This window comes from Leptonychotes weddellii, chromosome X (genome assembly GCF_054177405.1).
Source record: "Leptonychotes weddellii isolate Sample4059 chromosome X, ASM5417740v2, whole genome shotgun sequence".
NCBI classification, from domain to species: Eukaryota; Metazoa; Chordata; class Mammalia; order Carnivora; family Phocidae; genus Leptonychotes; species Leptonychotes weddellii.
In genome coordinates this window covers 47,434,186-47,452,393 of record NC_138385.1, presented here as the reverse complement: position 1 = coordinate 47,452,393, position 18,208 = coordinate 47,434,186, and the positions used below count along the sequence as shown (strand labels likewise).

Here is an 18,208-nt window from a genome sequence, read left to right as displayed (position 1 = left end):
TTCTGCCCATTTTTAAATGCACATACATAGGTGTTTTTGTTTTTTTTTTTAAATCATTTCCGACAGCCTATGTGTTTTGATTGGATAGTTTATTCCATTTACATTCAAAGTAATTGTTGATAGATATGTATTTATTGCCATTTTATTACTTGTTTTGTGGTTGTTTCTGGAGATTTTCTCTGATCCTTTCTTGTCTTTCTGTTTCATGTTTTGCTGGTTTTCTTTAGTGATATATTTGGATTTCTTTCTCCTTATTATTTGCAGATTTATTAGTGGTATTTGATATATGATTTCCATTAGCTTTATATATAATGTCTGCTTATAGCAGTCTACATTAAGTTGATTGTTGTTGATGTTTGATTTCATTCTATAGTCCTCTCCTCCCACGTTTTAGGTACATGTTGTTATATTTTATATCATTTTATTTTGTGAGTTTCTTGACTGATTTTTTTTCAGAAATATTAATTTTTACTGCTTTTGACTGTGCTATCTTTATACTGTCACTTTTGTTCTATCCTTTCTACTCAAAGAGTCCCTTTTAATATTTCTTGCAGGACTGGTTTAGTGGTCACAAATTCCTGTAGTTTTTGTTTGTCAGGGAAACTATTTCTCCTTCTATTCTCAATTATAGCCTTGCTGGATATAATATTCTTGGGTACAGATTTTTCCCATTTAGCACTTTGAATATATCATGCCACTTTCTTCTAGCTTCCCAGGTTTCTGTTGAGAAATCTCCAGCTAGCCTTATGGGTTTTGTCTGGTAAGTTACTGTCTTGTTTTGATGCCCTTAAGATTTGTTTCTTTATCAGTATATTTTGCAAATTTAATTACAATATGTCTTGGTATTGGCCTGTTATGTTGATTTTGATGGGTGTTCTTTGTGCCTCCTATATCTTGATGTCTGTTTCCCTCCCCAGATCAAGGACATTTTCAGCTATTATTTTGTCAAATAAATTTTCTGCCCCTTTTGTGTTCTCTTCTCCTGGGACTCATATAATACGAATGTTACTACATGTGATGGAGTCACTGAGTTCCCCAAGTGTATTCTCGATTTGCATAATTCTTTTCTTTCTTTTGTTAAGCTTCATTACTTTCAATTACTTTGTCTTGTAGTTCATTAATTCATTCCTCTGCTGTTCATTGCATCAAGCTTGTTTACAAGCTCGTTTATTACACTCATCATCTTTGATTGATTTTTAACATTTTATCTCTGTGATTTGGATCTCATTTATGTCTTCTGTTATTTTTCTCAAGCTCAGTGAGTATCCTTATTGTTGCTTTAAATTTGCCATCAGGCATGTAACTTATATCTCTTTCAGTTAATTATCTGGCTATGGCCTTATCTTGTTCTTTCATTTGAGATAAATTCCTCCATTTTGGCATTTTGTCTAAGTCTCTGCCCTCTACTACGTGTTGGGAAAGCCAGTTTTGTCTCTTGCTCCAAAAGTAATGGCCTTGTGACGAAGTGGTCCTGTAATGCCCAGGGCCTGGAGTTTCAGCTTGTGTCTCTGGTATGTGCTGCATGCACTCTGCTATTGTGTTCTAGGTGCTTTATCCTTCAGGCCAGTCATCTGCAGAGGTTCTTTGCCTGCTGTGGGCAGTGTTTGGTCCCTGGCCTGAAAGTGGTGAGTTTTAACTATGTGTCTTCTGGTCTGCTTGTGAAATGAGACCTTTCACCACCTCCACTGGTCCTGAGGCCCTGCAAAGCTTTCTGGTCAGAAGACATGGTGTGGGTAGGGGTTTCTGCTGGTCTTTTGGAGAAGAAGCCCACTTTGTTGGGACTAAGGCAAGCCTGACTGAGATGCGCATTTCCACTGGAGCACAGTAGGGTGGGGTTTGTTGTATGGAACTTATGCAGCCAGTGTTGGCTCTGTGCTGTTTCCCACAAGTGCCTCTGTGTTTATGCTGAGGTGTGTAGAAGGGAAATTGTGCAGCTAGCTCCTTTGTTCCTGGAGAGGTGTCTCCATGAAAGATACCTCTAATGGACATGCTTCAAGAAGAGTGGATAATCTCCCCACTCTGTGACCCAGGCCTTCTTCAAATCATTGTTTCTGTGCTGCCTGCCTCCAGGACTTTACCTGCCTTCTCTCAGGAGCAGTGCAGCACTTTCCAGGCTCTATGCCAGCCAAGCCCCACTGACCTTCAAAACTCCATGCTTTAAGCCCCAGTGGTTGCAAGAAATCACAAAAGCTCAGCCCCTCTTGTATTTCAAGCTAAAGGCTTTGGGGAAACATTCTTCTTGTACATTCCCCTGTGTGCTCCTCTCTCTCTTGTCCTTCTCCATGACCATGGCTTCCTCCCCTCCACAGCATCCATGATCCATGTCTCCCCTAAACTACATCTTCACACTTCATACCTTCTTTGAAGTAGCCTCTTCTCTCCCTTCAGTTGTGGAGTTTGTTCTGTCAGTCTTCAGGTCTATTTCTGTTGTATTTAGGATGATTTGATAGTTAACTAGTTGTGTTTGTGGGATGAGGCAAACCTAAGGTCCTCCTACTCCACCACCATCTCCCTAGTCTTGAGATTGTTTTCTTAATTATATTTCAAATAGTCCTTTGTTAGTGTAAGTAAACACACTGGTTTTTATATGTTGAATCTTTATCCAACAACTTTGCTGAGTTCGTCCATTATTTTGGTGGAGCCTTTACGATTTTTTGTTCAGAAAGCCATGTCATCTGAAAACAGATAATTTTTTCATCTTACTTTCCAATCTGAATGCCTTTTATTTCTTTTTCATGCCTACTTGCTGTGGTTAAGACTTGCATTACTGTGATAAATAGGAATGGTAAGAGTGGTCATCCTTGTCTTGTTAGAAAGAAAAACTTTTAAATTTTCATTATTGAGTATGATTATACTTGTGGCCTTGTCATATATCACTTTCATTATCTTGAGGTACACTCCTTCTAAACCTAATTTTTTGAGCATTTTTATCATCAAAGGGTGTGTATTTTGTCAAATGCTTTTTCTGCATTTATTGATATGAGACATATCACTTTTACTGATTTGCATAATGCACCTTCCTTGCATCCCAGGGAGAAATCCCATTTGATCATGGTATATGATTCTTTTCATGTACTCTTGAATTTAGTTTGCTAGGATTTTGTTGAGGATTTTTGCATCTGTATTCATCAAGGTTATTGGTCTGTAATTTTCTTTTCATGTCCTTTTCTGGCTTCATTATCATGGTAATGCTGGCCTCATAAAATGAGTTTGGAAGTTTTCCTTCATCTTCAATATTTTAGAAGAATTTAAGAAGTATTGTTCTTAATTCTTTATATGCTAAGTAGAATCCACCTGTGAATCTATCTGGTCTCAGGCTTTTATTTCTAAGGACATTTTTTTTTTGATATTAATTAAACTTTAATGAAACATTCCAATTCAAATCAGATCAAAAATTGAGAAGCAAAGAGAAAGGGGACCAGAACTGTGAGTAAAAATAAAACACCTTGAAATTATAGTTGACCCTTGACCCACATATTTGAAATGTGTGGGTGTACTTACGTGCATATTTTTTTTCAATAAGTATACATAGAGTAGTATAGATGTATTTTCTTCTCCTTATGACTTTCTTAATAACATTTTCTTTTCTCTAGCTTACTTTATTGTAAGAATAGAGTATAGAATACATATAACATAAAAATATGTGTTAGTCAAATGTTTATGTTACCAGTGAGGCTTCTAGTCAACAGTAGTCTATTAGTAGTTAAGTTTTGGAGAGTCAAAAGTTATAAATGGATTTTTGACTACATAGGGGGTTGGTGTCCCACCGCCTGTGTCTGTTCAAGGGTCAACTATATATCCAACATGAAGCAGACTGGTTTCAAGTCCCTTGACATGTTTGGTATTTGATCCTTATGATCAAATATATTGTCCAATATTTGCTTTATTTATATTTCAATTGACTTTTTAATACATAGAATTTTTTCTTTTATTTAATTTCCTTTTAGTTAACATACAGTGTAATATTAGTTTCATGTGTACAATATAGTGATTCAACACTTCCATACAACACCTGGTGCTCATCACATGTGCACTTCTGTAAGGAGATTTTTGGTTATTGATTCTCCTTCCTTGTTATTAGTCTTTTCAGATTTTCTGTTACTTCATGAGTCATTCTTGGTAAGTTGTGTTTCTAGGATATTTCCATGTCTTCTAATTTATCTAATTTTTTGGTGTATAATTGTTCATTATAGTCTGTTATGATTTTTTGTATTACTGTGATATAAGTTGAAATGTCTTCTCTTTCATTTGTAATTTTATTAATTTGAATATTTTTGTAATTATTTTTGTTAAAGATTAGTAAATTTTGTTTATCCTTTGAAAAGCCAATTCTTAGTCTCATTGATCTTTTATATTGTCTTTCCTTGTCTGTTTCATTTATTTCTTCTCTAGTATTTATTATTCTTCTCCTTCTGCTGACTTTGGGCTTAGTTTGTTCTTCTTTTTCTAGTTTCTTGAGGTGGAAGATAAGGTTATTTATTTGAAGTCTTCCCTTTCTCATAACGTAGGGATTTATCACTACAAAATTATCTCTCAAAATTATTTTAACTGCATCCAATAAGCTTTGGTATGTTGTTTCCATTTTCATTTGTCCAAGATATTATTTTGATCTGCCTTTTGATTTTTTTCCCTTTGTCTCATTGGTTATTCAGGAATGTGTTAATTCTACCTATCTGTGAATTTTCCAGCTTTCTGTCATTTATTGATTTATGGTTTCATACCATTGTGCGCCAAAAATATACTGGATATAATTTCAATCTTCTTAAATTCATTAAGACTTGTTTTGTGATCCAAAATATGATTTATCTTTAAGAATGTTCCATTTGCACTTGCAAAGAATGGGTATTCTGCTGCTGTTGTGTAAAATGTTCTATATATATATCTGTTGGATCCATTTGGCCTAAAATATAGTTCAAGTCCAATGTTTCCTTATTGATTTTCTGTCTTGTTGATATATCCATTACTGAAAGTGGTGTGTTGAGGTTCTCTTCCACTATTGCATTACTGTCTGTTTTTCCCTTCAGATCTATTTAATATATTTAGGTGTTCTTATATTAGGTGCACATATATTTACAATTGGTATATCCTCTTCATGAATTGACCCCTTTGTTGTTATATAATGATCTCTTTGTCTCTTGCTCCAACTTTGGAGGTAAAGTCCATTTTGTATCATATAAGTATAGCTGCCTCTGCTCTCTTAGTTTCCATTTTCATGGGATATCTTTTCCCATCCCTTCACTTTCAGTTAATTAGTGTCTTTAAATCTTATTTAAATCTCTTCCATGCAGCATATAGTTGGGTCTTGCTTTTTTAGTTAACCACTCTATGTCACTTAAGTGGAGAATTTAAACCATTTATATTTAGAGTAATTATTGACAGGTAAGGAGTTATTATTGCCATTTTGTTCATTTCTCTTTCATTGTTTTGTAGTTCCTTTGTTCTTTTTTTTTTAACTCTTGCTGGATTTCTGTGTAAATTGATAAAATTTTTGCATTGGTATGCTTTGATCTTTTTCTCATTATCATTTGCTTACCTATTATGTTTTACTTTTGTGATTACTGTGAGGTTTTCATAGTATATCTTACAGTTACAAGTCTTTTTCAGGCTGATAACAATTTAACTTCAATTGCATACAAAAACCATACACCTTTACTTGCCTCTCTCCACATTTTTATGTTGTTGATATCACAGTTTACGTCTGTTTATATTGTACAACCATTAACAAAATATTGTAACTATACCTATTTTTAATACTTTTGTCTTAACTTATATGATAGAGTTCAAAGTGATTTACACACCAACATTGCAGTATTAGAATATTTTTAATTTGACTATATACTTACCTTTATCAGTTAATTTTGTACTTTTATATTTCCATGTTACTAATGAGTATATATATTTTTCAGCTTGAAAAAATCTCCTTAACATTTCTTGTTAGCCAGGTCTAGTGGCTAAATCTAAATTCCCTTAGTTTTTGATTGGGAGTTTTTTTTTTTTTTTTAATCTATCTTTCACTTCTTAAAGACAACTTTGCTGGGTAAATTATTCTTGGTTCATTGCCCTCCCACCTTTGGTCACTTTGAATATATCTTTTTTGGCCTGCAAGTTTTATGCTGAGAAATTTGCTGATAGCTTTATTTTGACTCCCTTGTACGTAATGTCTTTTTTCTCTCACTGCTTTCAAAATGTTCTCTTTGCCTTTCATTTTTGAGATTTATTATAAGTATATTGTTGAAGATTTCTTTGGGTTGAATCTGTTTAGGGATCTTTAAGCTTCTTGTACCTGGATGTCCATATCTTCCTCAGATTTGGAAAGTTTATTTAAATAGGTTTTCTGCCCCTTTCTCTCATTCTTCTTCTGAGACTCATAATACCAGTGTTAGTTTTTAAAGATTTTATTTATTTATTCGAGTAGGAGAGCATGAGCAGGGGGAGGGGAAGAGGGAGAGAAGAAAGCAGACTCCCCACTGAGCAGGGAGTCTGATGTGGGGCTCAGTCCCAGGACTCTGAGATCGTTACCTGAGCTGAAGGCAGTCGCTTAACCAACTGAGCCACCTAGGCACCCCAATGCTAATGTTATTTTACTTATCATGTCCCATAATTCAGGTAAGCTTTATTCATGCTTTTTCATTTTTATTTGTTCTTCTTTTCTGATTGGATAATATCTGTTGATATTATCTGTTTTCAAGCACACAAGATTCTATTTTCTGCTTGGTTAAGCTTGCTTTTGAAGCTCTTTAATTCATTTTTCATTTCGTTCACTGTATTCTGCAACTCAAGAATATCTGTTCCAAAGGATATAGCTTTCAAGGACCCTTGAACAGACACAGGGGGTGGGAATCTCCATCAGCTGAGGTCAACTCAGTGAAGACTGCAGAGATCCTGCTTGTGGCAATGGTGGCTAGGCTTACTGGGTCCTCAGAAGCAAAGGCTACTGGGGTCTTCCTGTTTTCCTTTTTAGCCTGTGGGAGGAAGTTCTAGCTGAGGAGATACCTCTTGGCACCAGATTGGACACCAGATAATATAACATAAAATGTTATATTAGTTTAAGGTATACAACATATCAATTCAGTAATTTTATACCTTACTCAGTGCTAACTATGACAAATGAAGTCACCATCTGTCACCATATGTTATTACAATATTATTGACTATATTCTTTATGTTGTACTTTTTATCTGTGACTAATTTATTTTATAACTGGAAGTTTGTGCCTCTTAATGTTCTTTATATATTTCACCCATTTCCCCACCACTTCCCCTCTGGCAGCCACCAATTTATTCCATGAGATTAAGAGTCTTTTGTTTGTTTGTTTTTGTTTTTCAGATTCCACATATAAATGAAATCATATGGTATTTATCTTTCTCTGTCTGATGTATTTCACTTAGCATAGTACCCTCTAGGTCCATCCATGTTGTCATGAATGGCAAGCTCTTATTTTTTGTGGTTGAGTAATATTCCATTGTATTTATATACCACATTTTATTTTTATCCAGTCATCTATTGATGGACACTTGGGTTGCTTCCATATCTTGGCTATTTTTTTTAAAAAAATTTTATTTATCTATTTAGGGAGAGAGAGTGTATGTGTGCACATGAGTGGGGGGAGGGGCAGAAGGAGAGGGAGAAAGAGAGGATCTCAAGCAGAGTCAGCACTGAGCACAGAACCTGACACAGGGCTCAATCCTACCACCCCAAGATCATGACCTAACCTGAAATAAGAGTCAGATGCATAACCAACAGAGCCACCCAAGTGTTCCCATATCTTGGCTATTATAAATAATGCTGCAATAAACATTAAGGTGTATATATCTTTTCAAATTAGTTTTTTCATTTTCTTTGGATAAATGTCCAGTAAAGAAATTATTGGGTCATATGGTATTTCTACCTTTAATTTTTTCACAGCTACATGGAAAATAATAAAATTGGGCCACTTTCATACACCATACAATGCACAAGAATTAAAATGGATTAAAGTCCTAAATGTGTGACCTGAAACCATAAAACTCCTAGAAGAAAACATAGGCAGTAATCTATTTGAAATCAGCCTTAACATTTTTCTAAACATGTCTTCTCAGGCAGGGGAAACAAAAGAAAAAATAAGCTATTGGAGTTCACCAAAATATAGTTTTTTCACAGTGAAGGAAACCATCATCAAAGTGAAAAGGCAGCCTACAAATTGGGAGAAGATACTTACAAATGATATATCTGATAAAGAATTAATATCCAAAATATATAAAAAATGTATACATCTTAACACCAAAAAAAAAGCACACAGATAACCTAATTAAAATGGCAGAGGATCTGAATAGACATTTTTCCAAAAATGACATAGAAATGGCCAAAGACATATGAAAAGATGCTTAACATGATTAATCATCAGGGAAATGCAAATCAAAACCACAATGAGATGTCACCTCACACCTGTCAGAATGGCTAGAATCCAAAAGACAAGAAACAACAAGTGTTGGCAAGGATGTGAAGAAAGAACCCTAGTGCACTGTTGGTAGGAATGTAAACTGGTGCAGCCATTGTGAAAAACTATGGATTTTCCTCTATCTGTGTTCTATTGCATCTCACTGAACTTCCTTAAAATAATTATTTTAAGTTCTTTTTCATGTAACTCTCAGATTTCCATTTCTTTGGGGTCAATTACTGAGAAATTATTGTGTCCCTTTGGTGGTGTCACATTTCCTTGCTTTTTCATGTTTCTAATGGCTTTGAATTGATGTCTGAACATTTGAATGAGCAGATACTTCTTTCAGCCCCTCAAACTGGTTTTGGTGGGCAAAGACCTCCACTTGAACATGGCTGCAGGACACTGGCTGTGTAATGCAGTCTCTGGTTCCTGGGAGGGCATGGTGCTGTAGTCTCTGTGAATCTCCATCAGCTGAGGTCAACTCAATGAAGACTGCAGAGATCCTGCTTGTGGCAATGGTGGCTAGGCTTACTGGGTCCTCAGAAGCAAAGGCTACTGGGGTCTTCCTGTTTTCCTTTTTAGCCTGTGGGAGGAATTCTAGCTGAGGAGATACTTCTTGGCACCAGATCTTGTGTGCTTGCATTCTAAGTGACTATGGACTTGCAGTCTGAGAATCAGATACACATGGAACTACCACAACCCCTTGGTCCTGGAGCACTTGTCCACTTGCTATAGCAATGGTACCAGTGTCTGAGGTGCAAACATGTACAGATCTCCCATGGAACTGGTGCCTGGGTCTCTGAGTCTCACCAAAGTAACTCAGCCTGGGGGGTGGGGTGGTGAGAATGCAGCAGTGACAAAGACTATGTGATGACAAGGTGGAAGGGTGACTTGGGCTCAGGGTGCAATAGAAGTACACCCTGGGGATGGTGGGTCAAAGTCTGACTCTGACCCCAAGGGGCAGCCATAGAACAGCAGCAGCTTGGCCCTGGTGATGATAGGTCAAAGCTGGGACTTAAAACCCTCGGGACAGGGCATAGAGTTGCAGTAGAGCAGTCTAGTGATGGTAGGTCAAAGCTATGATTTAGGACCCAGGGGGCAGTCACAGAACAATGGCAATTTGGCCCAATGATGACTCATTAAAGTTGCATGTTGACAGCACACTGGGGATGGGATGAAAAGCAATAGCTGTGTGGCTCCAGTAATGGCAGGTCATACCCCTGACTTAATACCTGGGGTTGGGATGCAATGCAGCAGCAGTACAGCCTTGTTACAGTGGATCAAAGCTACAATTTGGAACCCAGAGACAGAGTGCAGAGCTGTGGCAGCTCTGGTCCTGTAGATGGCAAGGCACTGTAGTGTCCTTATCCCAGAGAGCTGATCACAACAGCAGCTCAGGCTCCCAGAAGTAGGCTTCACCACAGCTACAGCTACAGCCCCAAGGAGAAGATAAAGCAACAGGGATTCCTGTCAACTCCATCACCTGTGTTCAGCATTGGTGAAGACATTAAGAGTCCTCAGTAGTGAAGGCTTCAAACATCCATGATAATGAGGCTTGTTGAGGCTCTATTGCTTGCCTTTTCCCAATGGGGTGAAATTTTTCCAAGGGGATCCCCCCTGGTGCCAAGCTTCTCTGGACTGGGGGCTGGGATGATACAAGTCAAGTGTTTCCTATACTTTTTTATGCTGTTATCTTCAGTTTTTAAGTTCCACAGTCTATCTGTTGCTTCCTCGTTGTAGTCCAGAGCTTCCTACAATTGTTTTTGTCATTCTGTAGTTTATTTTTTTGTAGTTTTTGTGGGAGAGACAAGCATTGGGACTTCCTAGCCCTCCATCTTGATGATGTCATCTCTCTATTTTTATATTTAAAATTTTGTGGGGCACCTGGGTGGCTCAGTCATTAAGTATCTGCCTTCAGCTCAGGTCATGATCCCGGGGTCCTGGGATTGAGCCCTGCATTGGGCCCCCTGCTCAGCGGGGAGCCTGCTTCTCCTTCTCCCTCTGCTGCTCCCCCTGCTTGTGCTCTCTCGCTGTCTGTCAAATAAATAAAGAAAATCTTAAAAAAATAAATAAAATTTTGTTAGATTTTTATTATTATTATGTATCTTATTTTGTTCTTTCTCATTTTATTTTATTTACCAAATCACTTAACCTCTCTAAGCCTCAATTCCCAACCTGGAAAATAGGAAACAATTGTACTTACCTCAAAAGTATTATTTTGAGGATAAGGCATGTAAGTTAATACTATATCAGAGCATTTTAAATTTTCTTATTTATATTTGGCTATGTCTAGAGACCCTACTTACACTTTGCAAACTGGTATTTGTCCATGTTATACAATTCTTCAAATTTATTTGAATCAATTATTTTCTTTTCTTTGCTTCTCTAATGGTACAGCAATGTCCTCTTTATATGTTTCCTCAGCTGGGAAATTGGGATGATTTAATTGGACTGTCTCACAGAGCACACTGAGATAGGCATTTGTTCCTACAGTTGTTGGAAATTAAGTCCAATGTTTCTTGGTCCCCATCTGGTGCTTACTGAACATGGTAAGAAAAGCATAGAGTAAGTGCTCAATTTCTAACCTAGAAAATAGGAACAATTGTACTTAACTCAAAAGCATTATTTTGAGAATTATATGAAATAAATCATGTAAAGTGCCTGGAACATGTTTAATCAATGTTAGTTATCATATTGAAAGACACCACTCCAACTTCAAAAGACCTGTCTTTTCCCAGAGATCAATGCCTCTCTTTTACTTCAAAACTCGAAACAAAACCATTCTTCTAGAGACTGGGACAAAGCTCTCAAAGTAATTGTTGCATCAACCTATCCTGCTAAGTAAAACAAAAGTCCATTAAAAAAATCCCATGTTTAAGGCAATGAGGGTAGGGAGAATAGTCCATTTCTTCGACTAAGAAGGTAAAGTAGGTCTTCAGTGAATATTTTTTAAATGAACAACCAAATTTATTTTTTTTAAGTGGGGAAAGGAGACAAGGGCTTGACAATGTGCATCTCTGTGGAAAAAGATATGCAAATCTTATAGAAAAACATTCATAAATTTTGTAGCAAAACCCAGAATCTGAGATGGGAAGTGGATTTGAATAGCTGAATTTCTTTCTTTAAAAATATGATTACTATTCTATTGTATGCATAATCCATGCTCATTATTGAAATACAGAAAATACAAATAAGCAAAAGAAATCCCCAATAGTTACTTAACCAAGAGATTACCTGTATCAGGAATTTGGTATATGTACTTCCAGATGTTTTGTGTGTGTGTGTGCATGCGTGTATATGCTGCACAAATAAATAGATATTTTTGAATAAAATGGGATTATATTATTCATGGTTCTTTGGGGTTTTTTTTCCACTTATATCTTAAATATCTTTCCATGATAAAAGTTCTAAGCATCTTTAAAGTTTATTTTTATAGAGTTGCTTTCCAATGCAATTTTTTTTCATGCAATGTTTCAGTCTTGGAGGAGTCCTTTCACCATGCCTGCTGGAAACTTCATTCTTGTGTCAGCTGCAATATCTGCAATCAACCAATTATGATACTAAACTAGGGGGCCACCGTAGAACTGATTTTGGTCAAAATGAGAAATCTAAGTATTGAGGAAATATGAGCTTCCCAAGTGCAAGTGGTCTTTTTGCTGCCCTCAGCAGTTCTGAAATAATTTTCAAAAGTAAGCATAAAGAAATAGAATTTACTTCACCCCTTCAGGGGGAATGACTTAGTTAGGAAACTTCACTCTTATCAATAATTATGTTGGAGGTGCTCATTATAATTTTCTGCTCTGTAATAAAACTTCACTTAGGAATAGCTGGAAGGATTTCTACTTCTGTGGAGATGGGGATGGGGAACAGGCAGAACATTTGAAATGGTAGAAGTGCTGAGTGACATCCCAAAGAGGACCTAGTCTCTTATGAAGCGCTCAATTACCTGTACTGACATTTTTGGGGGGTTCTGGGCATACTGGCTGTGATTTGCTGAGGCTTTGCTAGAGAAACATTTTCCAAATCCTGGCCTGTCATTCTTCATATGAAATACTACACATGTATTTTCATTCAAAAGAACTCTGGAGAAGACCTGAGGCTTCTGGAATCTGTTATTGACTTCCACAGTCTGTAAGTTTGTGGTGCTTTCATGGTTGCTAAACTTCAAAGAATCTAAATGCATATGATTAATTCATATTATTTTTGGAGATGTTTCATGCTCTGCCAAATTAGGAAAAAGCACATTCCTACTTCTTCCCGTGGTATGGAGCTGTGCTATTGAAAACAGAAAAAGTCTGGAAAATTTTTCAGTGGCAGACCTTAATTTTATGGTTTTTGGATGATTTTTAAATTGGGGGTTTCTAATTACCATGACAAAAAGAGACTATTATTTTTCTTCTGCTAGTTTCCCTAAAATCTACAAAATGTTCACACTGCCTTTTTGGGGTCTCTGTATCTTACTATTTTTACAGATAGTATTTATTTTGCTTTGTGAACACTAGAGTATTAGTGACTCTACAAAGGATTAGGTTTGATATTAATCCACTCATAACTTTTTTTTATATTAATGTTTTATTGGAAAAGGTACATGAAAACCACCTATGTACACAACCCCAGGTGAACATAACACGCAAGCTGCCGCACACCTTTTGTCTTATAAAAGCTTGACTTCTTTGGAATAATGGCTTACCCATTCCAGCAACAGTGTCCCAGTTAACTTGGCTCCTTTTCTTCCAGGCTCAAAATAAAATCAAACTCCTCTGGAGTCAGGGGCTGAATTGAGAGTCTCTGGCGAGTGAAGAGAGCCATATTTTTTAAGGGGCCTCCAGTGGTTTTGTGAGTTTGGTAATGGGTTTTGAGCTCAGCCAGGGTAATGTAACGCTTCATCATCCGAACAAACTGTACATCCACCATGGACAATTTGGGGTTGTCTTCTTTGCTGGATGGGTAATAATGGGGATTGTTTTTCTCAAACTGTGTGGTCTGGTTAAGCCTCCTTCACAATCTTCACAAGTCCTGCGATGCCTGGCTCTTTGCAGTTGCTATGGTAGAAGAACTCTTCTTGCTCCAGCTGCATGGCTCGAAGGAAGTTCCGGGACTGGTAGTTGCGAGCACCATCCCAGCATGCTGTCTGCTTGGGCTGTGCTTTAAGATCCTCAGTGTTGAACTTCACATCTACACCTTTATCTAGTCGGCTTTCTGGCTCGGACTTCATCAGCCAGTAACTGCTTAGATTCTTCCCACAGTTTTTAGAGGCTGAAGTCTTCTCAGGGCTAGAATTACCCATTGTAGCTGATGCCCCTACTGGGTTCTTAGTCTTGGTACGTTTTCCTGCTGGCCGCTTATTGTCTGGCCCAGCCCGCCCAGCAGGCCCAGCAGCCCCGGCGAGCCTCTTCCGGGGTTTCGGCATGGTTTCCTTGCAGGGACTGTGCTAAAGTCTCCTCGGTTCTCTCCCTGATCCTTCTCTCATTCATTCACCATTCTCCCGAGCCACTGATTTCACGACTTCACAGACAGAACCCCACCCAGGCGCCGGACAATTCACTCATAACTTATTGAAAACTTTGTTTTATTTCAACTCTTAGACACACCCACCTATCCTTTTTAGTACTGGTAAGAGGAAGGGGAAAATAAACCATCATTTTCTGGATGATTATTAAACATTAGACACTATACTGGGCAATTTACATATGCTACCAGATGTCAGCTGATATTACCCTGTGCTTTGAGATTTCCTTAATTTTGGCACAAGTCCTCTAGCACTCATTTTGAAGAAGTCCAGTGCTCCTCCTGTAATTTCCATGAATCTGCTGGGAATTATGGTCTCATAATCACAACTGTTTCTGAGTTCTTGCTTTCACTAATCTCTCTAACAGTTTTTCTCTTTTTTTTCTGTTTGACACCCAGCCACTCAGGGAACTCTGATTATTTCTTTTGACTTTCTCCCAAAGTTATCATATGAGCAATGTATAGCAAAGAAATCCTTTATTAGCAATTTGGAACAAAAGAGAGATTTTAGACTGGTGCAAAATGAACAACTTGGAACTGAATTTTAGACATGCCTCCTGCTCTTGCTGCCATAACAAATACCACAGCTTGGATAGCTTAAACAACAGAAACTTATTTTCTCATAGTTCTGGAGGCTGGAAGTCCAAGATCAAGGTATAAGCAGGGTTGGTCTCTCTCCTTGGCTTGCAGATGGCTACCTTCTTTTTGTGTCCTCACATGGCCTTCTCTCTGTGTTCACATGCTCCTGGTATCTCTTCCTTCTCTTATAAGGACAGTAGTCCTATTGTATTATGGGCCCAACCTTATGACCTAGTTTACCTTAATTACTTCATTAAAAACCCTAGCTCCACATACAGTTACATTAGGAGTTAGAGCTTCAGCATATGAATTTGGGTAGACCACAATTCATTTTATAACATTTATAATACCTACTATCTTGTATCCCAAGACACATTAACAGAATCTGCAAAGGGGAGGTCTACACATGCTGGGGGCTCACCCTCCCGAAGCACCTACAGATCAGTAGATGTTCTGAGCTTTCAACCTCCTGTCTCTCTCCCTCTCAATCTCTCTCTCTAATCCAGAAATAGATGATGTAGTAGACCGAATAATAGACACCCAAAAGTACCAGGTCTTAATCCCTGGAACTTGTAAATGTTACCTTACTTAGAAAAATGCACTTTGCAGACTTGGTTCAGTTTATGATTTTGAGATGATGAAATTATCCTGGTGGGCCTTAAATGCAATTGCATGTATCCTTAAAGAGGGAGTCAGAATGAGAGTTGATACACATAGAGAAAAAAGTGATATGAAGATGGAGCAGAGAGAGATTTGAATACTAGAGTGATATAATGACAAAGCAAAGAATACCAGCAACTATCAGAAAATTAAAGGGACAGGAAATTGAAAATAAAGACAAATTTTCTTATTGGTGGAAATTAATGCCACCACCAAATTCCTTCTCCCACCACATACACCTTTGAAGGCAAAAGAAGCTATATTTAGGGTGAGGTTTAAATATTTTTTTTACCCTGATACACATACATTATCTCATTCATTTTTACAAAAATCATTTGAGGTAGGAATTATGATTCCAAACAGATTTGAATAGCTTACGTAATTTGCCATAAGGCACACAACCAATAGGTGGTAGAACCAGGACTTAAATTTAGAGGAAGAAAAAATTAAATAAATAAATTTAGAGGAATAAAACTCAAGGTATTAAATCAATGTGCAAGGACATATGAAGGTAACATCATGAAGTAGAAACTGAAATAAGAACTTTCCTAAAGCTTAAAAAAAAACTGGCCTTTTATTTAGTGGTATGATGAGAAGATTGTAAGACATTCCTACTAATACAGAAGACATAGTAGTGAATCTTCCAAACTGAAAACTTGCACCAGGTATTTTTTTTAATGTAAGCTTTAAGAATCACTTAGAAATTAGGCTTTCATGGAAGCATGTTCAGAAATGAAAAAATTTAATTCCACAACAATGATAATGACACAGTCTTGGAACTCAAGCCACACATATTCTAGTGTATTGTAGGGTGGTGGGGTGTGTAATTAACGTAACTTTACAGTAATGCAAAGCAGCTTATATGATATATGATATAATATTATAATCCAAGTGACAGATTTCTCTATTCTCTTCCCATCTGTATTAGCTTCCTGTGACTGTTATAACAAATTATCACAAACTTGATGGCTTAAAACAATACACATTTATTCTCTTACAGTTCTGAATATCTATAGTCCAAAATTAGTATCACTGGGCTGAAATCAAGGGGCCAGCAGGGCCTTGCTCCCTGAGGAAGCTCTAGAGGAGAATCAATTTCCTGTCCCCTTTAATTTTCTGATGGCAGCTGCTATTCTTTGTTTTGTGGCCATATCACTCTAATCTTCAAATCCATGTGATATATAGCTTTTATATCTCTCAGAATTTGTCTTTATATATCTTCTGTGTGTGTGGTAGGGAAAGGCATAGGGTTATAAGTATGTTTTCTCCTAATATATTTAACGTAGATCATTTCTGACCCCTTAAAATGAATCTCCCCCAAGCCCCATATGGCTTATATGACAAATTTGAATGTTTTAAACACACCTTATGTGAACTGTTAACTCTGACTTTATTATACTAAGAGATATTTGTCCTACACCTTGCTCTGTAATTGACTGTGAGGGATTGCCTTCCTCAAATCCCTCATTTTCCTCCAAGATTGCAGAAAAAAACAAAGACAGTCCCATTTCACTTCATCATAAAATGTGAAAAGAGGGGTGGGATTCTTAGAGTCTAAGAAGAAGTTGAATTTCAACTGGATCTTGAATAATAACATTAATAAGTGGAGAAAGGGAAATAGTTTAGACAGAGGGAATAGTATGAGAAAAGACATGCATGTGAGACATTGCTGAGAAAACATAATTTTCCCTGTGTTTAGAAATAGAAGAGAGGGATGGATTGGAAGTGGAGTGTGGAAAGGTGATCAATTTAGAGGTCAGTTTAGCCTTATTTCCTTTTTTGATAAGGTCACTTGACAGAATAGATGATAGGAATGCTATAGACTTTTTTTTTTAATCTGGATTTTGGCAAGGTATTTGATAAGGTCCTGGGAGAACTTCATCTGGGTAATAGCATTGTCCAGGAGGTTAATAACTAGGATATGTTTAATCAAAGATTGGTAATAAATGGATTGATGTTAAACATAGAACGAGGTCTCTTGTAATGACAAACTACTAAAAGGTATGTAGATCAGAGTCAGAGGTTATACAAAATTGGAAAGGAAGCTAAAAGGCAGTATGAAAGAATTAGGATTCATAAAGCTCTTTACAGGGTAAAAGCTGAATGAGATTAATCAAAGCATGCTTTCCTTAATTCATTCCTGTTGTCAAAGATTTATTGAGTACGTACTATGTATTAGGCACTAAGGTAAGTGGGTGGGGATACAAAGACAAACAAGACATAGTTCCTCAAGGAATTCACAGTCTCATTGGGAAAGACAGATAAATTAATTTTATCAATACAGTATGATAAATAATATGGTAGAGGTAATCTCAGAGTGCCATGGGAAGACAGAAAAGGTATTTAAATAAGAAAAGTATTCATGAGGATGTGATGTTTGGGTTGAATTTTAAAGAAGTTAAGCAGGATCTGAAGAAACAAGGATGATATTTTAGGTAGAGAAAAGCAAAGAACTTTGAAGCAGTAAGACATATTTCAGGAATCCTAAGTAGCAAGGTATGACTTATAGGTAATGGTAGTTATTAAAGAGTGATACAGAAATAAAACTGGATAGACTGTAAGCTCATGGAAACTGAAATCAGGATGCAACTACTTTGGTGTTACCGGTAAATAACACGGAGTTCAGAATAAAATAGGCCCCCAGGAAATATTTTTTTGAAGGAACAAATGAATGAGCAACATGAGTCATATCTTGAAGGGCCTTAGATGTTAAACTTGAGAATTTGACTTTATCTTATTGATGATTAGGAGGGGGCACTGAGGTCTTTTAAATAGAGTGATGTACTCACATTTGTGTTTTAGAAGGCCCACTCTGGAAGGAGTTGGATAAATGTATTATAGAGGAGACAGTCTAAAGGCAGGTGGACTAGTGTTATAATACAGATAATAAATTAGAGTGAACTAAATCATTAAAGAGATGACAGTGGGGTTGTACTGGTAGAACCAACAATATTTGGTAACTGATTACTTGTGCAGACTCAGTAAAGTGAGGAGTATGGATTGGGGAGGTTGAGAAAAGAAGTAAATTTTTATAATGGGAGT

At 36.9% G+C, this 18,208-nt stretch overlaps 1 pseudogene; it reads right to left on the bottom strand.

The window, feature by feature from the left end:
• Nucleotides 1-12,972: 12,972 nt before the first annotated feature.
• Nucleotides 12,973-13,935, bottom strand: LOC102737836 (thymocyte nuclear protein 1 pseudogene; annotated as a pseudogene).
• Nucleotides 13,936-18,208: the final 4,273 nt, after the last annotated feature.